The sequence below is a fragment of the Lycorma delicatula genome, chromosome 2, assembly GCF_047948215.1.
Source record: "Lycorma delicatula isolate Av1 chromosome 2, ASM4794821v1, whole genome shotgun sequence".
In the NCBI taxonomy this organism is placed as follows: Eukaryota; Metazoa; Arthropoda; class Insecta; order Hemiptera; family Fulgoridae; genus Lycorma; species Lycorma delicatula.
Genome location: NC_134456.1, coordinates 48,576,504 through 48,601,208, shown reverse-complemented (window position 1 = coordinate 48,601,208; position 24,705 = coordinate 48,576,504). Strand labels below are relative to the sequence as shown.

Sequence of the window (24,705 nt, the reverse complement as noted above, 5' to 3'; positions counted from 1 at the left end):
CCTGTATTCTCATTGTACCCTCACGTAATGCTTAATATGATGTATGATACGATCAAGTTTTAGTAGTAACTAAAATTTGAATATTTTCCTCAGTGAAGCTATACTTTGGTACAATGAATACAATAGAAAAAAATGTGCCAAATGCCAAACTGAAGGAGATATTACTAGCTGCACCAGTTAAAGAAACCTAATTGTACAGGTGATATTTATCATACTTGTATAAGGATACCGGTGTTCTTTGGTGGTAGGATATGGTCAAACACACATCTCAGGAATGGTCAAACAGACTGTACAAGACTACACTTCAATTACATTCATACATATTATCCTCATTCATCCTTTTAAGTATTATCTGAACGGTCATTACCAGAGGCTAAACAGGAAAAAAGAAAAGACGTTTTTAACTTTACGTAGGCACAAAGTGATGGGATCCTATGGTAAAGTATGGGAAAACTAAAAGCGATCATGGATTGATCAAATGGAAAAATTATAGATAATAAAAAAATGTTAGTGGAAAAATCAGAATTTGAGGATATGTTAAGCGCTAAGAAAGTAATCAAAACAGACCTATAATTTACATGGATGAATCCTTACATCCCGGTCATATCAAACCGATATAGTAGACTGGCTGTTCTAACCATAACCTTGTTGCTCTGATTTTCTAAAGGAAAGCATGCTTGCATTGTTTTTGAACATGGTTATGTGAAGGATGTGCTTCTTCTGCTTAAATTCGGTAACAAAACAGGAGATTACCATGACAATATCAATAATTTATGTTAATATAGTCATAGATAATGCTTCATGTCAATGTACACCTGAGCCGTGCACCAAATTCGAACATGCAAATCAGACATGTCATGGTATATGAACTACATCAAACTATACAAACTGTACAGTTTAATGAAACTGCATAAGCCACGTATTACATTATTTAAAATCTACTCAGTTTTAGCTGCGAAAGGTCACTGTTTTGAGATTGCCTCCTCATTCTCCAAAATTAGATACGATTAAAACAAGTTGGGTGCTATTTGAAAAAAAGAAGCAAAAGCTAAATATAATTCAATTGCAAAAGCCAAATAGAAATCAAGTTGCGACCATGTCAAGAAACATCAATGAAATCTTTATACGTAAATGGCGATAGTAATGATGTAGTGATTTAAGTGATTAGATTTAATTATGGCATTAAACATTAATTATGACATTAGATTATGGGTGACAATATAAGCAATGATGAGTTATCAGGAACTGAAACGTTGATTTGATCTGATAAGTAGCAGTTCAGATCAATGTTTATAGGTGCACAATCCACTGGGTCAGTGTAGTGGTAACATGTCTTCCCAAATCAACTGAAAGTCAAGAATTCCAGCATTCAAGTCCTAGTAAAGGCAGTTATTTTATACAGATTTGAATTCTAGATCATGAATACTGGTGTTCTTTGGTGGTTGGGTTTCAATTAACCACACATCTCAAGAATGGTTGAACTGAGATTGTACAAGACTACACTTCATTTACAATCAAACAGAAAAAGAACGAAAAGGAGAAAGGTAGTATTATATGCTCCACTTCTTTGCTGTTTCTTCCTTTTACATCAATCCCTTCCCCTTAACAGGAATACAACACTCCTCACGTATCCTACTTACACTGACATTAGATTTTTAACTTCCTGGAAAATCAACAGCTTTTCCCCAGTATCATTATAAGTTATGAATCTGTGGTTCTTTACAGATATTCAGACTAGATTTTATGAAGTTCGAAAATTATTATGCACTGCTCTTGATTTTCAAAGTTTATGCTAAATAAATTGTCAGTAATTGAATCCACACAACTAGACTCAAAAAGTATCTAGAAGCCATGAATGGTTTGTTAACAGCAAGGTGGAAACAACAGACAACATTCTCTTTAGTATCAATGACTACCCTAGAGTGAAACATAAGTGCATAATAAGTTTCTAACAAGTGAAATTTTACACTATCCATTGTAATCCACTTTTTCAATTATGCTATTCTCATAAAAATATCGCTTTCACTGCCAGGTGCAAGCATCAAATGCAACAATAAGAATGAAGTATGAAACAAATTCATTATTTCAGAAATTATCTTGCAGCCTTTCACAACTATCTTCGGCCAGGTTCAAATGTTTGTCATAATGTAACGTAACATGTAACCGGCAGAACACAACACCCAGATCGCTTGCTGAGCTACTAGTGTGTAAAGGAATTTAGTGTATAAAAGACTATGTCAAGAAAGCATAAGAGGTGGCAAAAATTGAGAGATTTATATTACTTTATTTTTATCTTCAATACAGTGATAATAAATTTTCTTTATTGTTAGTACCATCAATGCATCATTCATCTATGTTAATAAAGTTTCAGGCCAAGAAGTTATCCTTCAGCTATTTTATAGATAGATCCTTTACCTATTTTTCAAATAGGCGAGTATAATATTGAATTAGATTTTAACAAAACTATATATATTATTGGGTATATTAATTAGCTCACTTTTTCAATTATTTTAATTTTGTATTTGTATGTTTTCGAGTTATTGTAAACTACACCTATCGTAAAATATGGTGACATTTTTTGGGCTGGACAAAAAGCATACCAGGTTTACTCAGGTCAAAGATTTTTAATGCGACCTATTTTAATATTGGAACAGTGTGAAATTTTTCATTAGCTGTGGCTGAAAAGCAAATCATTTCCAGACCCATGTTAATCAGTAGACTAACTTGTTCATTTATATTACACTAAAGTAGCTACGTACATTTGAGATTTACACAAATTTTCATGAAATAAGAAACCAAATAATATAAATCCAATAAGTGGATTTATATCATTGTAAAAAATATTGTAATATATTTAAGGATTATATTTTTAAGCACAAAAGTATATTTGTACAATTTAATCCAAAATATTTGGTAGGGAATCTTGCCAACACCAGTAGTTTGGGTTTCTTTTTCAGATTCATTTTTATTAAAAATGACCAATTCTGAGTGATGTAATTTTTTAAATATATATTTGATAATATTTCATTAACCTACAGCACATATGTACAGCTATTGAATTCCCAGTGTACAGAACACAAAAAAACAGCACAATGATAATTTATAATAAATTTTATTGAGCTAGAAGAAATTGGATACATCACAACTGTAAAATCATTTAATATTTTTAATCAAATTTTAACGATTTTCTTAAGTGTACAATAAGAATTGGTTAACAGCGCATTACAATTTTAAATAAAATCAGTATATATGATTTTATTTTGCAAATGATAATCTATAATTGATTTTATTATTTCATTACTGATAGAACTATCACAATTTTAAAACACACCACACTAAGTTTTTACACACGCAACCCTTTTTAACAGCAAACCACAAAAAAAAAAGAACTGGATACACTTTCAGACATTTTAAACAGAAATTGACATTTTACAGTCTTTTCATTTTACTTCCATTTTCATTCACTGGATGATTAGATTTTACATGCAGAATCTTTCAAAAACTTTGTCACACATTTCTGTGAAATTTTGTGCTATATAAATAAATAAAAAAACTGAAAATGTTAAAAATCTACTGAATTATTTAAAATGTTTTATACAAAAATGCTTTTTTGTTTTATTTATATTTTTCAGCTTATTATTTCTGTAAAACTCAGGAAGAAATATCCTTTATTAATAAAGTTCTTTCCAGTTTAAAATATGTTACAAATTTTACGTATAACAAATTAAAATAAAAACAATGCGATTGTTAACTGCCAGGTTCACTCAAGTTTTCAGAAATTGAACAAAGCTTTTTCTCAAAATAAGTAATATCAAACAAATTTATAAAAATTAATAAAAATTAAAAATATAAAATATTAATTTATTATATTAATATAAAATATAAAAATTATAATATAAATACAGAGTGTCCCATGTAATAAAACGCAACCCAACCTTATAGTGGTAGGTATTGAAATAATGAAAAGGCATGTGTAAATGTAATTTTTATTATTACCATACATTACCTTACATTTAGAGTAAATGTTGGAAGTGGCCGCCATCTTCTTGAATACAAGCTTCAATTCTTTTTACAGCGTTTCTTGCAACTTTTTTCAAAGTTTGTGGCTGGATATTTAATACAGCTTGTTCAATATTGACTTTCAATTGTTCAAGTGTTCGTGGTTTGTTGCTGCAGGCTTTTTCTTTGAGATAACCCCATAGAAAAAAATCCGCCGCAGTCAAATCTGGAGATCTTGGTGGTTACAAGCCTCGACCGATAACACGATTACCAAAGAATTCCTCAACGAAATCAGAAGTTGAACCTGCGTAGTGCGATGTCGCACCGTCATGTTGTAGCCAGCAGTGTCTAGTCTTCCTCTTCCAAGAGTGCAATGAACTGAAATAAAATATCCTGATATCGTTCTGCATTAATGGTGTACTCGAAAAAAATAGGGCCGATTATTTTTTTCCGCGATATCGCGCACCACAAGCCCAACTTCTGCGGGAGTAATTTGGAGTGCTGAATATCCCCACGTTTATCACGTGGGGATATTCAGCACTCCAAATTCTACTGTTTTGGCTGTTTACGTAGCCATCCAAATGAAACCGTGCTTCATCTGTGAAAAATAACGAATCAATAACATCAGTTCCCTCACGCAGAAATCGACGGAACCATTGACAATATTGTAGCCGTTTTTCTTTGTTGGGCTCAAGAAGTTTATGAACCGTTTGAATGCGATAAGGTCGTAATTGTAATTGTTTGGTCGCCCGATGAACAGTTGATTTAGACAAATTAATTTCAGCATACAAACGTCTGATCGATTTATTTGGTGAGGCGAGTAACCGGTCTTTGATTTCAGTGACTGTATCTTTATTCAACACTGACGCAGATCTTTTTTGTTCCTTGTTATTAACAGAACCAGTCTCTCTAAATTTTGCAACGAACCTTAATACTGATGTTTTGTTAGCAGTTGGTTTATATGGGCACTTATGGCGAAACAAATCTTGCACTGCAACCGCTGATTTCGTACTGAAGTACGACTCAACAATGAAAACACGTTCATCTAGCGAAAACACCATCTTGTTTCTAGCAATACACTGAACGTTGGAGTGCATTGTTGTTACTATCTGTAGTGTTTTACTGTGCCGCCGCGATGTTCAGATGTTGACAAGTCCATTTCAGTAATGAGTAGGGGAGTAAGCTTGACTTTTGAAATTTCATGGATGAGTGATTGATGGGTTGCGTTTTATATGGGACACCCATATAAAACAACTTCAGTTGTTTTAAAAAAACAACTGAAATTTCACTTATCTATTTTTTAAAGATCTGTTTTCCCAACGTGAAATTACAACAGTTGTAATTTTTTTTATCTTGTTTATAATCAGTTTCAATTCTACCCTTTATTTTGACAAGTTTTATAATAAAAAATTTTTTTATTTTGCTTCAATGAATGTATGTTACAGAAATTTAAAGGATTAAATGCTTGCCTGAAGAAAAGTTGTCAGATGAATCGGTGGAATTTAGAGAAGCTTGAGGAAGAGGAGGTAAAGAAGATTTTTGAGGAGAACATCGCAAGAGGTCTGAGTAAAAAAGATAAGGTAGAAAATGTAGAAGAAGAATGGGAGAATGTTAAAAAGGAAATTCTTAAATCAGCAGAAGCAAACTTAGGCGGAATAAAGAGAACTGGTAGAAAACCTTGGGTTTCAGACGATATATTGCAGCTGATGGATGAACGTAGAAAATATAAGAATGCTAATGATGAAGAAAGTAAAAGGAACTATCGGCAATTAAGAAATGCTATAAATAGGAAGTGCAAACTGGCGAAAGAAGAGTGGATTAAAGAAAAGTGTTCAGAAGTGGAAAGAGAAATGAACATTGGTAAAATAGACGGAGCATACAGGAAAGTTAAGGAAAATTTTGGGGTACATAAATTAAAATCTAATAATGTGTTAAACAAAGATGGTACACCAATATATAATACGAAAGGTAAAGTCGATAGATGGGTGGAATATATTGAAGAGTTATACGGAGGAAATGAATTAGAAAACGGTGTTATAGAGGAAGAAGAGGAAGTTGAGGAGGATGAAATGGGAGAAACAATACTGAGATCTGAATTTAAGAGAGCATTAAAAGATTTAAATGGCAGAAAGGCTCCTGGAATAGACGGAATACCTGTAGAATTACTGCGCAGTGCAGGTGAGGAAGCGATTGATAGATTATACAAACTGGTGTGTAATATTTATGAAAAAGGGGAATTTCCGTCAAGACTTCAAAAAAAGTGTTATAGTTATGATACCAAAGAAAGCAGGGGCAGATAAATGTGAAGAATATAGAACAATTAGTTTAACTAGTCATGCATCAAAAATCTTAACTAGAATTTTACAGAAGAATTGAGAGGAGAGTGGAAGAAGTGTTAGGAGAAGACCAATTTGGTTTCAGGAAAACTATAGGGACAAGGGAAGCAATTTTAGGCCTCAGATTAATAGTAGAAGGAAGATTAAAGAAAAACAAACCAACATACTTGGTGTTTATAGACCTAGAAAAGGCTTTCAATAACGTAGATTGGAATAAAATGTTCAGCATTTTAAAAAAATTAGGGTTCAAATACGGAGATAGAAGAACAATTGCTAACATGTACAGGAACCAAACAGCAACAATAACAATTGAAGAACGTAAGAAAGAAGCCCTAATAAGAAAGGGAGTCCGACAAGGATGTTCCCTATCTCCGTTACTTTTTAATCTTTACATGGAACTAGCAGTTAATGATGTTAAAGAACAATTTAGATTCGGAGTAACAGTACAAGGTGAAAAGATAAAGATGCTACGATTTGCTGATGATATAGTAATTCTAGCCGAGAGTAAAAAGGATTTAGAAGAAACAATGAATGGCATAGATGAAGTCCTACGCAAGAACTATCGCATGAAAATAAACAAGAACAAAACAAAAGTAATGAAGTGTAGTAGAAATAACAAAGATGGACCACTGAATGTGAAAATAGGAGGAGAAAAGATTATGGAGGTAGAAGAATTTTGTTATTTGGGAAGTAAAATTTCTAAAGATGGACGAAGCAGGAGCGATATAAAATGCCGAATAGCACAAGCTAAACGAGCCTTCAGTAAGAAATATAATTTGTTTACATGAAAAATTAATTTAAATGTCAGGAAAAGATTTTTGAAAGTGTATGTTTGGAGTGTCGCTTTATATGGAAGTGAAACTTGGACAATCGGAGTATCTGAGAAGAAAAGATTAGAAGCTTTTGAAATGTGGTGCTATAGGAGAATGTTAAAAATCAGATGGGTGGATAAAGTGACAAATGAAGAGGTATTGCAGCAAATAGATGAAGAAAGAAGCATTTGGAAAAATATAGTTAAAAGAAGAGACAGACTTATAGGCCACATACTAAGGCATCCTGGAATAGTCGCTTTAATATTGGAAGGACAGGTAGAAGGGAAAAATTGTGTAGGCAGGCCACGTTTGGAGTATGTAAAACAAATTGTTGGGGATGTAGGATGTAGAGGGTATACTGAAATGAAACGACTAGCACTAGATAGGGAATCTTGGAGAGCTGCATCAAACCAGTCAAATGACTGAAGACCAAAAAAAAAAAAAAAAAAAAAAAAAAAAAAATGCTTGCAGTCAATTGTATACTCAGAAATATGGGATTCAATGACAATATTTTGTTTCTAAAATTTTGCATACAAATTTTCTTAAAATTAAATGAGAGCCCATTTGAATTTAATGATAATTTTCAACCAAAAGACAACAATCATTAAATACAAAGTAATTTTTGTTAATGCATTTAAATTAGAATACATTTTCTTTTAATATGAGAGGTCTGATATTTCTAAACAATTATTTCTTCAGTTGTACTTCTACAGATCTGGTTAAATGCATACTGCTACAATAATGTATACGTTTTCTATCTGATTATTTGCTAGTGTTGATTCAGGTAAGAATCACTTTTTAAATAGTGAACATTCACTTATTGAAGAAAATTTTCAATTAAAAAGCCTATTATGTCTGGGTAAATAACTTTTACAAACATGATATATTTAACTTGATATATTTGTATATATACATGATATATTTGTATACACTTTTTTTTGCATAAAGTCTTATGTACAAACGGTTTTCTTTAGTGTTGATTGATACTTTTATACAGCATTCTGTAATTTTGAAGTTGAACATCTTTGTTATAAAAGTTTGTTTTATATTATTAATAACTAATGAGCAGAATGGTTTATGGATTAAAAATTAAATCAATATTCAGTAGTCTGTACACTGTCATTAAATGTAACTTTTTGTGCTAATAAAGAAATATAAGAAATCCTTGATCTTACATTTACAGGTTAACTAAAAATTACATTCTCTGGTGTTCAATTCAAACATTTGTATATTTGAAAACAGACATACGCACATGCAAAAGCCATAAATGTGTGCAAAATGAATGATCACAAACATACATAACATATAGGATCAACCTTTGTTTATATAGTTGAATATCATTCAGGTACTAATAGTTTCAAAATAAACTTACCTTTTCTTTAAATCAAGACTGCTGGCAGGTGAACTGAGCTAAGAATTCAATTACAGTTCGTGTTGGACGATCTGACTGTCCTTTCTGTAAATATTTATATTTATGGTCAGATTTTATTGATACACCATATATGTATCCAGTCAGTGTACCACAAAGAAAATGTTCCAGAAAAGATGCAGTCATACGAACACCTCCTAACATATCAGATGTTAATTTTAAATCAGCTGACAAGAGTGTATTCACTTTTTGAGAAAAATGCCTCCACAATGAAATCTCCAAACCCTGTCACCAGCATGAATACTTCGTAAATACATTAGTTGCAGCAGTCCCAAGACTGGTTCTCATACATTTACAACGTTCCAGTATCCAAAATAAATTTTGGGTTAAAGGACAATTAATGACAATTTTCCATCTGTATCGGTGTCTTCAACTTCTACAGTCTTTTTGTTTAAACTTTTAACAATGTCACCTGGTTTCAATGATCTTGGACCCATCATGTTTTCACACATTGACTGGAAGTTGTAAAGCAGAGGCAGCACGTAGTGTTGCAATGACAATTGCAGCTCCTGCCGTATCCGCTCACATTCTTTACATTTCTTTCTAATTTTGTAAGGACAACCCGCCACTATCAAATGTCACTCCTTTTCCTATCAAGACAACAGGCTGGATCACATCCATTGGAGACAGATGGATCACACCCATTATAAGAAGCTTCCAGTAGTATTGGTTCTTCACATGATCATCTAACAAAAGCCAGAAATGCATCCATCCCCGCCAGTCTTAACCGGTGTTTTTATCTTCATTTCTAAATTTAATTCCAGAAACATGAAGTAGCTTAACTGTACGATCTGCAAGTGTTCAAGGTGTCAGAAGGTTCGGTGGCATTTCACACAATTGACGTACAAGATTATGTGCTGCAGCTTTGTGTAGGCCAATTTGTCAACCGGTGAAATCACTGTCATCAAAAAGATGTAGTTTTAGAATAATTGTTCACGTCTCAAATTTAATGTGCTCTTGCTGAGCCCAGACACCACCATTGCTGCTCCTTCTGCAGCAGAATATGTCTGCATGTCCAAAACTCTACATAAATATTTTCACAACTGTTATTTAATTGTAAAACCTGGCTAATTGTAGCCTGGCGTAATTGTAAAACTGGCTTCCTATAGCTGCTGCTTCTCTGAAGCAGCAGCCATAGGAAGCCAGTTCCTATAGCTCATAGATTCTTTGTTCTTTGTGCTCATCTATTTGTTCATCTTCATTATAACACAGGCACTGTTCTCCTAAGCCAACTACAGCAACACTCGTAAATTTTGGTTCCAGACCATAAAAAGTTCTTACTTCATTCCTACGCAATGCAGGTCCAGACAACTCCCAGCAATTTTCCTTTACATATTCTATTATAAGTATCTGTTGTTTTTGTGAGTGTGAAGGTTCTGTTGTTTTGGTCTTTGGGATCATTGTATAGTCCTAATACAAGACCTACACTATCTTCTTCACTGCTACAGTTGGTCTGAATTGTTATATTTCTGATCAGATTTAACCTTCTAAAAATGTTGCGAAATAAGGTCATTCTGTACTCATGTTTTAACAATTTTTGAAACAGGCTGCACTAAATATCAAACTTAAATCAAATATGATACTTCAAACTAATTCAACTTTGAAAGAACTGATATTCAAAATTTTACTTGCTCATAATCCATAAATAAACCTTAGTTACATTAAATAAATTTATACGTGAATATATTTAATTAGAAATTTCTGTAAAATTGAAGGAAATTTAAAAAATAAATGTAAACCAAGAATACAATAAACTAAACCAATTTAAGTGTAACATTTACTTAACAGCATTGTTATATGAATTCTATCATATGATTCATGTAATTCTGAGATTTCTTGTTATTTTTTTTTAATCATATTTAAATATAAATATATATGAATAAAAAAAAAATTCTTAAACAGTCCCGTTCTCTTTCAGCTACATTTTGATTAAAAATCTATAATTATGCGCTCTAAACCGATTTATGAAATATGTAAACTTTATTTGCTGATATATTAATGGTTGTATATAAACTGAACTTGTGCATTTTTAAATTGAATTTAGAACTTGGAACAAAAATCCTTTAATTACTGTATTATTTTCAATTAGAAGCCTAATTAGTTTACAAATACAAACATATCATGTTTTATCCATTTTTCATAATGAAACCTGCAAAATAATATAAACAAATTATAAAAATTAGAAAAGCCAAAAAAATTAATAAATAGAAAAAAAAACGAAAATCTAACAAAAAAAAAGAAAACAAACCAAAGTATGGAAATAAAGGACTAAACATGGTTATGCAGTATTTAATTAAAACTGTCTTAAAGATGACTGGTCAAACATGATTTTAATTTGACAGGTTAAGACAGTTTTAATTTGTTTAAATATATTTTTCATGTTGTAGAAATAGGTTGTCTAATGCATGATTCATTTTATGTTATCTAATGATTAAGTTTTCACCAGGTCATATATCGGTATTAAAATTTTGTTCTTCTTTGAAAATATTTAAATGCACTTGGGGGTTTGAATAGTAATTGTCCTATATGAAAGTTCTGGCTCTGAGTAGTAATTTTGTTATATTAGCTCCCCTAATTATATTGAGACCCCCCGATTGTATTTAAATATATTCGTTGAAGGACTAAATTTTATTATCGATGTAAGACCTGGTGAGAAGATAGTAATTAGACAACCTTACATGCCTGGTATTTCTACTGTCTGAAAATTGATTGGTTATTCATTATTTTATTTAATTAAATACTGCATAGTGATGTTTAGTCCTTTATTTCCATAATTTATTTCCTCTTTTTTAGTTCCATTTATTATCGTTTTTTAGCTCAATTTATTTATTTTTTGACAATAGGTTTTTAAATTTGTATAACTGTTTTTATTATTTAATAATTTTTTTGATCACGAGAAAAATTCACGATTCGAAAACTTATGGATATAATGTATTTACCGTACTGAGCCAATTAAGGAATTTGTAAACATTTCAACTTATTTATTTAATTGTGGTATACCAATCTAACAGATTTCTTAGATTGGTATGCCGATTTACAGATTTCTGAAGCGATTGAGTTCCTCGAAAGAATTTTTGTCGTACGGATCATAATGTAATTTTCTGGGATTCAAACAACTAATGGCTAAACTCTCCATGTGTCTCACGAGACTCAGTGCTGGGTAAGCACTTGGCACTTTGCCCTTGGCAAAGATGCGAGTGCTCGGATCTACGACAGCTCTATCTAGGATACTCCCTTGTAGTTTTTGCACCGTCACAGCCTAGCACACTATTATTAGCGACACCATACGCCGTTCCACTTTGCCCTGCTCTCCTAAAGCATTAAATTCGACAATAGTGGACTCGATCCTCAATCCGATGCTAACAACATTACTTCTAATCATAATGTTATCAAACTCTACAAATGTTATCCACTGTTACCGTTTGTGGGAGCTCGCCGTGCCCAAGCTGGTCTCGGCGTAGGGTAGAGACAACTCGATTTTTCTTAGTATACCAGTTGGGTCCATCGTGATTTTGTATTATACTATCAAATACCTCTTTGAATGTTGAAAATCGGAAGATCGGTTGCAAAGATATAACATTTCCGAATGGAGAAATTTTGAAACTCGAGAGAGTGTACCAGATGCATGAAAACGTTAGCTTCCAACCAATTAACAATACCCCGTTTGAATTTTGAAAATCGAACGATTGTTTGCAGAGATATTATAAGAGCCCATTGAAGCTCAAAAACAGCAGCCCACGGCACCCTGTTTGTTATCAGTTGATTGCGATGAATGGTGTTAATGGTGATTACCTCAGCACTCTAGCCTCATATGCAGTCCCCACGGGAAGCCCATTTTTTATTACAGTAATTTTTTTAATTAAATATTATATTACTTTACTTAACGCAAATTTATTATTATTCATTCGATTGATTTGAATCATTCGGTTCAATCCCAACTAAATCAAGAGGCTCACCGTTCATTAATTCGATTCATTAAATTTTGAGCTTCAACCGAAATAAATAAATATTTGTTTCTGTTATTATTCTATAATCTTCAGCCAAACTTTTAAAAGTGCTATAAAAACTAACTGCTGGCGTTATATAACGCAGGGATTAGAACAAGAAAAAACTATAAAAAAATAATTACAGATATACTAGAATTACACAACAGAATTTTTCGAATAGAAGGAATATTAAAATAAGGGAAAACCAGAATAAATTTTTAATTTAATTATCGAGGGGTGTCGCTAGCATCCTTTGGAGAGTGACAACTTGACAGAGAGACGGCAACAGTACTTCTATAGTCATTAAAATAGGGTGTTTCACATATTCCATATCGTGAAATTCATTTTATTAAATAAATAAGAATGATTTTAGATAATAGATTATGTTTAAGAATCTTGAATAATATAATCGTATGCGTAAAACAGTTTTTTGATTAGCATACTTTTTTTATTGAAGCACATTAAAGTCCCACAGTAACTACTCTAAAAATATTCAAATTTGAGCAGTGGTTCGACCAAGATCAGCTGATGATTATCGGATAAGAAGGACTCAACCAATTTTAATCAAATTTTAAAATGCATATCTAATTTCAATGAAACTGATGTCATAGTTCGGAGATTTTCGACTATCAAAATTTTATATATAGGCATAATATATAAGAGGGTAAGTCAATTATTATCCGCAATCTAGTTATATTTTTGTTTATGTTGGTAGTACTATCATGTTGCGAAGATGACGCATGCGTGGTTTAATTGTTATGTCTGTGCAGGTTTGCTGCTAGGTTAGTTCCATTATCGCTCGACTGCCGTTAACCATGGCTGCTCCACATTCTGTTTGCAATAAAGAAGAGCATCGTTTAGCGATCCGTTTTTTGTGGTCGAAAGGTGTATCAGGGGCCGAAATCTAAGACTTTCGGAACAGTGTGTTGCCGCAACGTACGAGTGTAGGAATGAATTGAAAAATTCAAACACGGTCGCACAAGTGTTACGCATGACGGAGCCGGATGACCGTTTACCACCACAAAATAGGAAAACATCGAGCGTGCACATGACACCGTTTTCTTAGATAGACGAGTAACTATCGATGTAGCGGCACATCGTGTGTAAATTAGTCACGGTTCTGCCTACGAAATCATCCACAATAGATTTGGGTTCCATAAAGTCTGTACCCAATACCGATCCAAATACCGGTACCCGGTATTTGGATCGTTACCCAGAACACCACACAGTAAATGCATAATGCGCATTATAATTTCTTGGAATAAATCAGCCAAGGAGCATAATTCGCCAACCAGCTGTATTTGAATTTTCTTTTTAATTGCAGTACATCCTTAGCAAAGTCATACCTTGGAGGATGACTAACAGTTTTTTAAAACTTAAATTTTTTGTGATGAGGTCAAACCAAATGAACGTCCAAGCCAGTTGCCCTGTTCATATCAAAATACATTTTATCCTATACACTAGAACCAGATGGTAGCAAAGATACACTTGCTATTTCACCAACAAAAATAAATACCTACCACTGCTACACTTCCACAAAAAAATTAAAGCAACTAAGAATTTAAGCTTCTGAATGAACTCTACTAGAAACTTCAAACTTAAAAATTTTTTTTAAAAAAACATAAAAGTTAATAATATTCATTTTAGATTGTTATTGTTATGGGATTGAGGTTTGACTAGCTCAGATGCATTAACTGACTCACACTGATTGCAGCACTTAAATAGGGATCAGAAGATTCAAACTTTCCTGCGAAATCCAACCTCAAACATTCTATAATCTTACAATTTCACCACAAACAAGACTTTGAACCACCAGTTACCCACTTGTTCACCAGAGAGTGCTTCTGCCATGAATCAAACATGCTTATTGCTGTGCAATATTATAACCTATGACTTGTAATTTTTCGTTCAACTAAATGAGCCAAGGGGGGCAAGCACCCCACCGTGGTTACACCTATGCATATCTTGTTCTTTCGATAAAAGTAATTATTAATAATGTTAATCCTTAATATGTTGAATACCTCTTCTAAGCAACAATACACCAAATGTGTAATTTGTAATTCTAGTTTATCTTTAAATGTTTTTTTTTAGTTACCTATTCTATTTTTTTTTTTCAAAAGACTACAGTAAAGTCCACATGTGTTATTTGATTAATTAAATTACATGAAACTCTTTAAGTTTGACAAAACTACTTTTTCACCTTTTTGCAATATGATTGTATTACTTATATATTTTTATCTTTTGCTCTTCTTACAATGTTACAATCCAGCATTATATATCCCTTTCAACCCTGAAAACCTTTTAAGTAATTTCTTCACATCTTTTTAATGTTTTTTATCCTATGTCTACTTCTGAATAACAGAAAAATAAAAAATTCATTTAGGTACTTACGTATTAACACCACCGCAGCTACAGCTTTATTTAAAAACAAAGTAGTCAATCGGATTTCGGTGGAAAATGGGCCGATATAGAACTTAACATAGATTCAAAACAGTCTCTTTATTAATTTTAATAAATGGTTATTTAAATTTATTTATTTTATAAATATAATTTAACCAAACTTAACCTACGCTCGCTTCACTCGCTAACCTTGACTAACAGGAGTGTTTGGATTATTTAAATAATAAATTAATTGCAATAATTACTGAATTTATTAAATAAATACTCAAAAAATTATGCTGTTAATTAGTCAAGGTTAGTGAGCGAAGCCAGCGTATGTTAAGTTTGGTTAAATTATATTTATAAAATAAATAAATATAACCATTTATTAAAATTAATAATGAGACTGTTCATTTTCCACTGAAATTCGATTGACTACTTTGTTTTTAAATAAAGCTGTAGCTGCGGTGGCATTAATACGCAAGTACCTTCATTTATTTTCCATAAAAGGCAAACAGCACAATTGTGCTGGTTCGGTTTTACGAAATAAGAAAAAATTCTAACCAGCATGATTGTGCTGGTTAGGGTTATACTGAGTAAAATGAGCATGTGTATAAAATGATACTTTATACTTAATAAATGATATACTTAAAAAAATGATACCTTATACTTTATAAAATAGTCACACACTGAAATAAAACATACTTAATTGTCAACAAAAACAATTATTATAGTAATGCATTACTGGATATTTAATACTATATTACATATAAAAATTAATGTTGATAAAAAATAGTGTTAATTAACCAAAATTACCTTTCAGAACACAAAAACATAAATCATATGTTACAACTCAGTTCACACAGAATACATGTATTTATAGAAAAATTAATTGTAAAATAACATTCGCGCAAAAAGCCATTAATAATGAAAATTAATATATTTGCCATTTATTTCATTTCAAAACAAAAAAAGTTAGTTTTAAAAGTCAAAAATTGTAAATGATAGCCTAGTAAAGTAGTTCATATAAACACGTTTTCACTTTAAAGTTTTAAAACGGTTTTGGTTTTTAAGAAGACAGAGGTATACATTGAACTTCTCACACAAAGTTATTGTTCTGCTTTTGTAATTTTCCAGCCTGCAAATTCTTAGAGATGCAATATCATCTGCAGTTGTAAGTGATCATACCTTTGTCATTGCAGGGAACTGGAGCGGGTGGGTTGCAATATTTAGACCATTTTTCAGGTGGAGGTCTAAATCTTTGGTATTTCCTCTAAGCCAGTTAGGACTTGTCAGCAGTGCTTCAACAAACTGAAGTTGTAAAAGATCCTAACATCAAAGTTTATTTTTCTTGGCAAATATTTTGTACTGCAGCCGGCTGTTAACAGATCAATGAAATGCAAAACAACTTTCAAGGTCCATTTTTTGTGTGTGGAACCACATCAACTGGTCATGTAACTCCCATCCATGGATCGAATGTAATGCAATACAATGGATGGGCAAGTAACAGTTGTTTCTTTTTCTTTTTTTGACCATTTCTGAATTTTTCTTCAGGTTCAACAGCACTACATGCTGAAGCCATTAGAAGATTTTTATTGCCCATCCATTCAACAATAACAAGTTTTTCCTCATAACTGACATACTGAATGGACTTGCCTCTTTTGAGTTTTGCTGTTGTTGTCGTTTAACTTGACCCTCTATTTGACATGATTGTTCCAGTTGCCTCTATGCCCAAATCAACAGTTTTTCAAGTAATTGTATTGTGAAAAATCTGTCAAAGTAGACAAAAATCCCCAATTGGAATGCTCTTCACTAAGCACAATACAACAGATGGGTGATGACTCAATTCTTTATTTGTTAAAGGAGTAGTTATGCCTTGATAGATCTCAAAATCTAAGACTATCCCTGTGACACTTGTAATCATGCAATTTTTTAAACCAACAGGACGTGGTTTTTTTAACAAATTGCCTAATTGAGCATTTCCTGAAAAGGGGATCATTTGCTAATCGGTTAAAAAATTAACTTTATTTCGAGGAATTGATAGACACATATTTCTGACACTGTCAATAATAGGCTGAACTTTCCATAACTTTTTTTTCAGACTCTTGTAGAGGAACGTTAACTTTTTCCAAAAAAAAATGTAAATTCATTCTTAAAGCTAAAAACCTATCCGACAGCATGTTCTTGGCTATGAATGGCAAAGCATAGCCTCACTGCCAGTACATTGTTAGTCTTGGATAGACAGTAGCACCAATTATTAGATTAATGCCAAACAAGTTTTTTAATTCCACACTATTAATTTCTTGGGATTTGTCCTTAGTTGCAATTAATCACATATTTGTGTATTTTTTTTTTTGAGTATTTTGCAGCCAATTCAAAAAATTTATCAGAGAAATATTTTTTCCCATATGGGTGGTTTTCTATTGGGTCAACATTTTAAAACAAAAGAAATGAAGTCGTAATTAGTAAGACTACCTACTGGGGCACGGCCACTTAATGAGAATGGGGTTGTTTAAAAAAAAAAATGAAAGCAGGTAACTTATCTCATTTGCTGTGTTTTCCTGCAGATGAAATTTCTCTGTATACTCTTTCTGATGAATATACAAAGAAGATGAATTGAACTTGTTTAAGCTGGTGGTTGTTGTGATGACTGTGGCAAAGGTTGCAGTATTGATGGATGTGGTGCTGTTAATTGCTAACCTTGATCTGTAGTTTCTTCATCATCTTAACTGTCACTATCACATTGATTCTGAGGTGGTATGAAATTCTGCTCTATGTCATCATCAGATAAATCACTTATATCTGAACTGTGTTTCAATATTTGGAGAAGTTCATCTTCTGAAATCACACCTAATGAAGTAGCCATCAGGAAAAAACAAAAACCGCATTCTGTAGTCCAGCAAGAATATTTTAGTGTGTGTTAAAATAACTTTTACACACGAAAACTGATTGAATAATATAAAAAAATCAAATTACATAATATAGAACATCACTTATAAAATATTTACCTAACTCTGAACTTTCTATCCAATTTTACCAAATTACTGCAAATATGTTTTTCAAACAAGTTGAGAATACGTATTTCAATGTTTCAGTAAAATGCACTGCTAACCATTAAATAAATTTCATAATTATTAGCTGTAACTGAAATTCGGCTAGATTAGTAACTTTGACACACAGGCTAAACTAATGCCCTCTCAGATACATAATTACATAAATTTACCGATTTATAAAGTATTATCAATTAAATTATGAATTTTTTTCATTATTAAGTGTATGTATTTACAAATTATTGCTTTTCATTAACTTTACAAGCGTAATCTGCAGCTCTATCCTATAAAGATATGATGTAAACATAATCCTACTATTATGGTAATATACGAGTAGCATAAATCAGCACGAAAATGCTGGTCATAAATTAAAGAAATTAATTTGGTAATACTTTGGATAGTTTAATTAAGTTTTTTTTTTTAGCTAAAAGTATTATAAACATTTAAAACATATTAAATATTTTTAAATTTTATAACTTATAGTAAGCTGTTAACAAGAATTCTTCTATTTAACGAACTAAGATACTGTACTCTAGCGACAAGTAGTTAAACTATTGACACGTTGGTTATATAGCAAGATGAAAGTAACAATGTGTCGCACAACCAGCGTTGCGCAGTGGCTCGTCCCAAAATCCTTTTCCCGCCATGATGTTTAAATTCGTTTATGCGGTTGGCGCACAAACAGAAGCAAGACATCAATGTGATTAAAGGCAGAATTATCAAAAATAAACAAACTTTTGAAACATAAAAGAATAAAATTTATTGACGTATATGAAAATTGGCGTCGAAATGTGGATTTTTACTCTAATATTTATAAATAGGAAGTGCCGTACTCACGTGTGCGTGTACACGCACTTCCAAATAAATATGGAGTGTAGGTTTTTTTGTTTATTTTATATAAAATTTAATTGACTGTATGTGTAGTCAAGAATTATGATCTGAATGATTAATTTCGTTTATTTCTTAACAATATAATCATTTCTAATAATTTTTCTTAATAAACAATTTACCTTGAATTAATTATTAATGTACTATTAGATACAGAGCGGTTCAGAGAATAATTAACTTTAATTATTTTAATTCAAAATGAAAATATAATGGAAACATTTTATATGAAATAGAAAATAAAATAGTTTTCATTAACATAAAAACCAAAACCGACCCTTTTGCAATTGTCCTCTTTATTGCACGCGGTTTAAAATGGTTTACCTAGAAAATCCCTTGCATTTCATTTGACTCATTAGAAAAATATGTTTATTGAATATAAAATTATTTTTCACTGAAAAACAACTTTTTATTTTATTTTTATTTTAGTATTATAAAGTAATATTCATTTTGGTATCCGTAAAAAAATAAGTAATATCTCATTTTCCCGTGTAAATTAGATTATTAAAAGCAATTTCTTTCAAAAATTGTTTTGTGATAATATTTTTAATTAAACTAAAAAATCATCAATTCCGAAGATTGACCAAAATAAATATCAGATCTTTAGTTATAAAATTTTGAAATAAGTTATCTCTCATTTAGTTGATTTTCCATTTTAACAACATTAAATAGTTTCACATAATAAATGGAAAATAATATTAGTAAAAAAAATATTTTATGAGCATAAAAAAAAAAAAAATTATCGGCGATTCGATACCGAACCCCACGAATAGCAAAAGGAATCGTTACCTACACAAGTCGTTACAATAGCCACACACGCTACACGAAGACTTTGTGTCAGTTGCACTTCATAAGATGTGTCCCCTGTTTGTTTGTTTAGGTTTTCATTCATTATTTTGAATTTTATCTTAATTAACAATCAATTTCAATACTCTCAAGAATCAATAGACTTGTATAAAATATTTATTTTTATTAAGGATCATTAAAAAAAAAATTTTTATTATTTTTAATAAATATTACAACTTTATCAGTACCAAATAATACTAATTCATATTGAAAGTGAATAATCTCATTCATAAATATTCGATTGTTAACTCGTTTAATCATTATCATGTATTTAAAATTTTATAAAATTTTTGTACAACTAAAAACTTTTGTCCCAAAATTCCTTACTTATATGTTCAAATAACCCGGTAGAAAATGAGATTTTGGGACGAGCGTATACGCATGCGCGCTGAATACTGTGCGCAATGCCTTGTTACTTTCATCATGGGTTATAGAAAGAACAACCTGCACGATCATTGTGAGCCGTTCGGAATCGTGATCATTGAAAAATAAGTGTTTGAGTAAGTATTTTAACTTACTCGCACAAACTTGCTGGTCAGGGTGGAAAGTAATATAAATACCAGTGGCTAGTTAAGCAACAATTAATCTGTAGATTGCAATATTTACAGAAAGAAACAAAAAAAAAATAGAATAGGTAAAGGCTACTAAAAAAAATGACGTATAGAATATTGAATATCTTATCTTTATCTTCATTTTTTTTTTGTAGCAGTTATGAATATCTTGTGCTTAGCAAAATGACCCTGAAATCTTGCACCTCATTAATTTAATACTTAGGCTTTTTTTAACTTTTATCTTCTATAACATTATTTATTATCATTATTTGGCAGCTGCATCATGAATACTGGATAAAACATGATATTTTTATTTTTTTAAAACTAACTAGGCTTCTGCTCCATAATATTTTTATGATGTATTTACACGCTTACAAACCAATTCTAAATTAACAAAAAAAAGAAGAAGATATTAGTATTTACTTGAAAATAACACAGTAGTAATTAAACGATTTTTGTCCCAAATTCTTAATTTAATTTAAAAATGCACCCATTCAATTATTATGCACATATAGATATATCTGCAAATAAAGTTTACTACATATTTCATGATTCGGTTTAGAGTGAATAATTATAAACTTTTAAATTAAAATGTAGCTAAAAAGGAAAGTCTAATCAGAACTATTACAATACAAGCCACTTGTGGTGGTGAAGGAGATAGCCTAGGTCTTGTGTTAGGAACATTTGAAGTCTAAACATGTTAACCATCGGGCTTGGGCTTGCTTCCTTCCAATAAATGCTGGTTTCTTAAAACTGAATATATGTATGAGTCATCCGTTTCACCGTCAAAAACATTTTAATCAACAAAAACAAAAAAATGCATTCTTTGTAGTATAGAAAACTCCAATCATAGATGTTATTGTCCAATCGTCGTGTGCATTTATGTAAAAATTAAGAAAATAAGTTTTTTCACGTTCATTTTTATTTTATGATAGGAATATTGTTTATTATTTTCGTTTTTTATTTCAAGATTTAAATTATGTATATTTGTATAAAACCGGGCGTGTTTGTGTCTTTATCGTTAGCAATTTTAGTTTTACTTAGGTAGTTGCGAAATTCCAAAGAAAATGGTGGTCGTAAAGTCTTAAACATTCAGACTCGTGAAGTCATTTTCAAGGTTTATTCTTTTATGAAAAAGGAAGGCGCGAAAGGCCCACGATTAATAAACGAAAGTTCAGGAAAAGGTTGCTGAAGCAACATGAGGAGTTTCTTGCCGTATTGTTCAGCGAATAAGTGAGGAAGGTAAAAAAAAATCCAGCATCAAGTAGTGGATTTTCTACTTGAAACAAGAAACTTTTGCGAAATAAACCGAAAATAGAAATAGATAACTTTGACAATGTGTTAGTAGACGATCTATATATGAATTTCATATATAGTTCGAAGTCAACGTTCTACTCAAGGTCAACGATCTACTATAATAAGTTTATTAACACTGGAAAAGAAAATATACCTTTAAGGGTGGAAAATACGATTTGCGGGAGGTTATTAGACAATTAGAGTTCACATGGAAAAAGACGCGTAATAGAAAAAAATGATATTCGGGAGAAACCAATATCGTCTCTACGGGCGTTAGAAAAGTACAGAGCTGAAGGACGGCCAGTCATTTACTTTGACGAAACGTATCTCCATTCAACACACACAAGGCCATATTGTTGGAACGAACGATTCCGATGAAATATCCGGGTTACTTGTTGCGATTTCTAAAGGTCAGAGAGCAATTACACTGGGAAACAAAAAATTTTTTTTAGTCTTGGGAAGAAAAATATGCGATTCTGATAGAATTTTTTCTCTTAATTAAAAGAGGATATCGGGGTTTTCCTCATCACGCACGGTTTCCAAGAGACAGGCATTTATAATTTCAAACATTTTAATACTTTCTTTTAACTTTTCTTTTCTGTTTTATTTCGCCTGTGGAGCTTCCCTCTTGATGGTCCAGCAATAATCGGTCGGCATATTATGATTCCATTTGCCTTAATACTTTCCCGTAGTTGAAACTCCTGATGGAAGTATTTCCCGTGCTCATCGCTCACTGGGCCAAGATTTTCTGGGAAGAAATCTAAGTTCGAGTGCAGGAAGTGTATTTTCAAGGACGTATTACAACCCAAATTTTTATAAGATGTTATAAGATCTTTGACAATAACACGGTAATTTTCCGCCTTTTGATTTCCCAAAAAACTGAATAAAATTTTTAAATACGTTCCAAGCTGTTTGTTAGTGATCGTATTTGACACAATGGGTCATATTTCACATTTTTCTGTTCATGAATGAATAATTCGCGTTTAGGCCACTCTTTTCTAATTAAATTATTTTTTCTGCCTCTACTATCCCATTCACACAAAAAACAACAGTACTTTGTGTAACCAAGTTGCAGACCAAGAACAAGTGCAATTACCTCAAATCACCACAAATATTCCATTCATATACTGCATATCCAGTTTTCCAATATAAATTTAAAGTTTTCATTTTTTTTTTTTGATACTACCAGAGTGAACCACAGCTACTGATGGGAATTTATTGCCATTATGCAGAAGCACAACATTTAAACTAACTAAGAGGAATCCGTGAACAAGCACCATTCTGTTGGGTTATGTTTGTTACAAAGTGTCTCCATAAGAGAAGAAATGTCATTACAAATCAATAAGCCATTTTCTTCAGAAAAATATTCTTTAAATTCAGAATGACGATTATGATAATTACATATCTTTGTATTATTTTGAAGAAGATTCCATCCTTTAAGCCAGGAAACAAGCATTTTATACTGTTTTTTGGATAACTTTAAATCTCGTATGAGATCGTTAAGATTTTCTTGAGTCAGTAAATGAGGCCCAGATGAACTGCTTTGTTCAAAGGTTGTATCACCAGAATCAGTCTCTTATTCTTCCTTACTTCCATCAGACTCTGAGCTTTCTTCATCTAATATGTCACATGTTCTGGAGGCTTTGGTTTGGGCAATTCTTCACAGTGTGGAACTGGTCTCATTGTAGATTTCAAGTTAGGGTACGCCACTGTATGTTTTGATTTTGATGTAATCCCTTAAAATGTTAAGCAGAAATAACAGTCAGAAGAGTGATCTTTGGGTTCCCTCTAAATCATATGGATAATAAATGGCATGTGGTGTGTGCCATTTTTCCATGGAGTGAGAAGCCTAGAACACAATAAACAAGAGATGTGTGGGGCTCAAGCCCTTGCTTGTTCCCTGACTTACTTGGTCACCCAAAATAAAATTTATAACACCTTTTTAATAATGGAGTAACGTTGAACATTTGGGACTTCAGCATCACTCCACCATGTACATAAAAAAAATTGTTAGGATGATTTAAACAAACTAGGCATTTTGTAACTAATGACCAATTAATATAAATAAAGTTGTAAATATGTAATACACAATAATTCAGACACACATAGCACTCATAATGATGAGTTTACTGGTTGATTACTATCTTACAACTGGCATCGTTCTGATGAATGTGTGCTACACTAGATCATGTATGTACATGTCTATACACATCTGAACCTGCACAACAGTAGCAAATCTACCTTTCAGTTAGCTTATTTGGTTTCATTATATTTACAATTCTCTAGTAACTTTTACTTGACAATGGACAAATGGATGAAAAAACATTTTAAAATATTAAAAAAAAATAAAATAATAATAAAATCTGTGGGTGGTGGAAAAATTTCGAATACATATTTGAAACAGGATGAAAAACTGCATTAAGTATGCCTATTGGTACTCATCAGACTAAAAAATCATGTTGACCAGTATTGTCGTTCGTGATGGTGGAAATCGATTTCATAAAAGACACATTATTAATTTTCAAATCTGGGCAAAAGTCTGGCAATTATCATGATTGTATGAATTATAGAAATTATGAAAAATTGGTAATAAATCAACTAAAAAAATTTACCATAACATTCAGTGTCAGTTATGGATAGCTCATCATATCACAATCTGGAGTTGAACCAAAATCAACCTAATGTTGAACCAAAATCAACCTCCAAAAATGTGAAATGATTGAATTGGCTTAATGAAAAAAATTCACTGAAAAACTGTTTAAACCCGAGCTATGTAAATTAAGTTTGGCCAGTAAATCAAGATTTAAAACGTATAAAATAGATGCCTTACTTGCTGAAAAGGGTCACAGTGTATTACAGCTTCCATCGCTTCACCTGGATATCAATCTGATTTAGATGATTTGGGCTAATATAAAAAATTATGTTGCTGATAAGTGTATGACTTTCAGATCTGATGATTGTATAAAATTAGTGCAAGATAAAATAAGTGGAATTAATAATGATGATTGGATACAAAAATGATAGCATATGCAACAATTAGAAAAAAAAATTATAGAGACTGAGCCCATGATTGACCAGGTATCAGAAATAATTGTGAACACAGCAAACAATTGTGAAAACTATAGTAAAGTGACAG

At 31.6% G+C, this 24,705-nt stretch overlaps 1 protein-coding gene and 1 pseudogene across 4 annotated transcripts in view; one reads left to right on the top strand and one right to left on the bottom strand.

Annotated features, from left to right (window-relative positions):
* The window catches only part of LOC142318776 (coiled-coil domain-containing protein AGAP005037), a 1,329,051-nt gene that overhangs the window by 410,969 nt on the left and 893,377 nt on the right, over positions 1-24,705 (top strand). The gene's annotated exons all lie outside the window — the stretch shown is intronic.
* On the bottom strand, positions 8,903-9,491 carry LOC142319801 (cytosol aminopeptidase pseudogene; annotated as a pseudogene).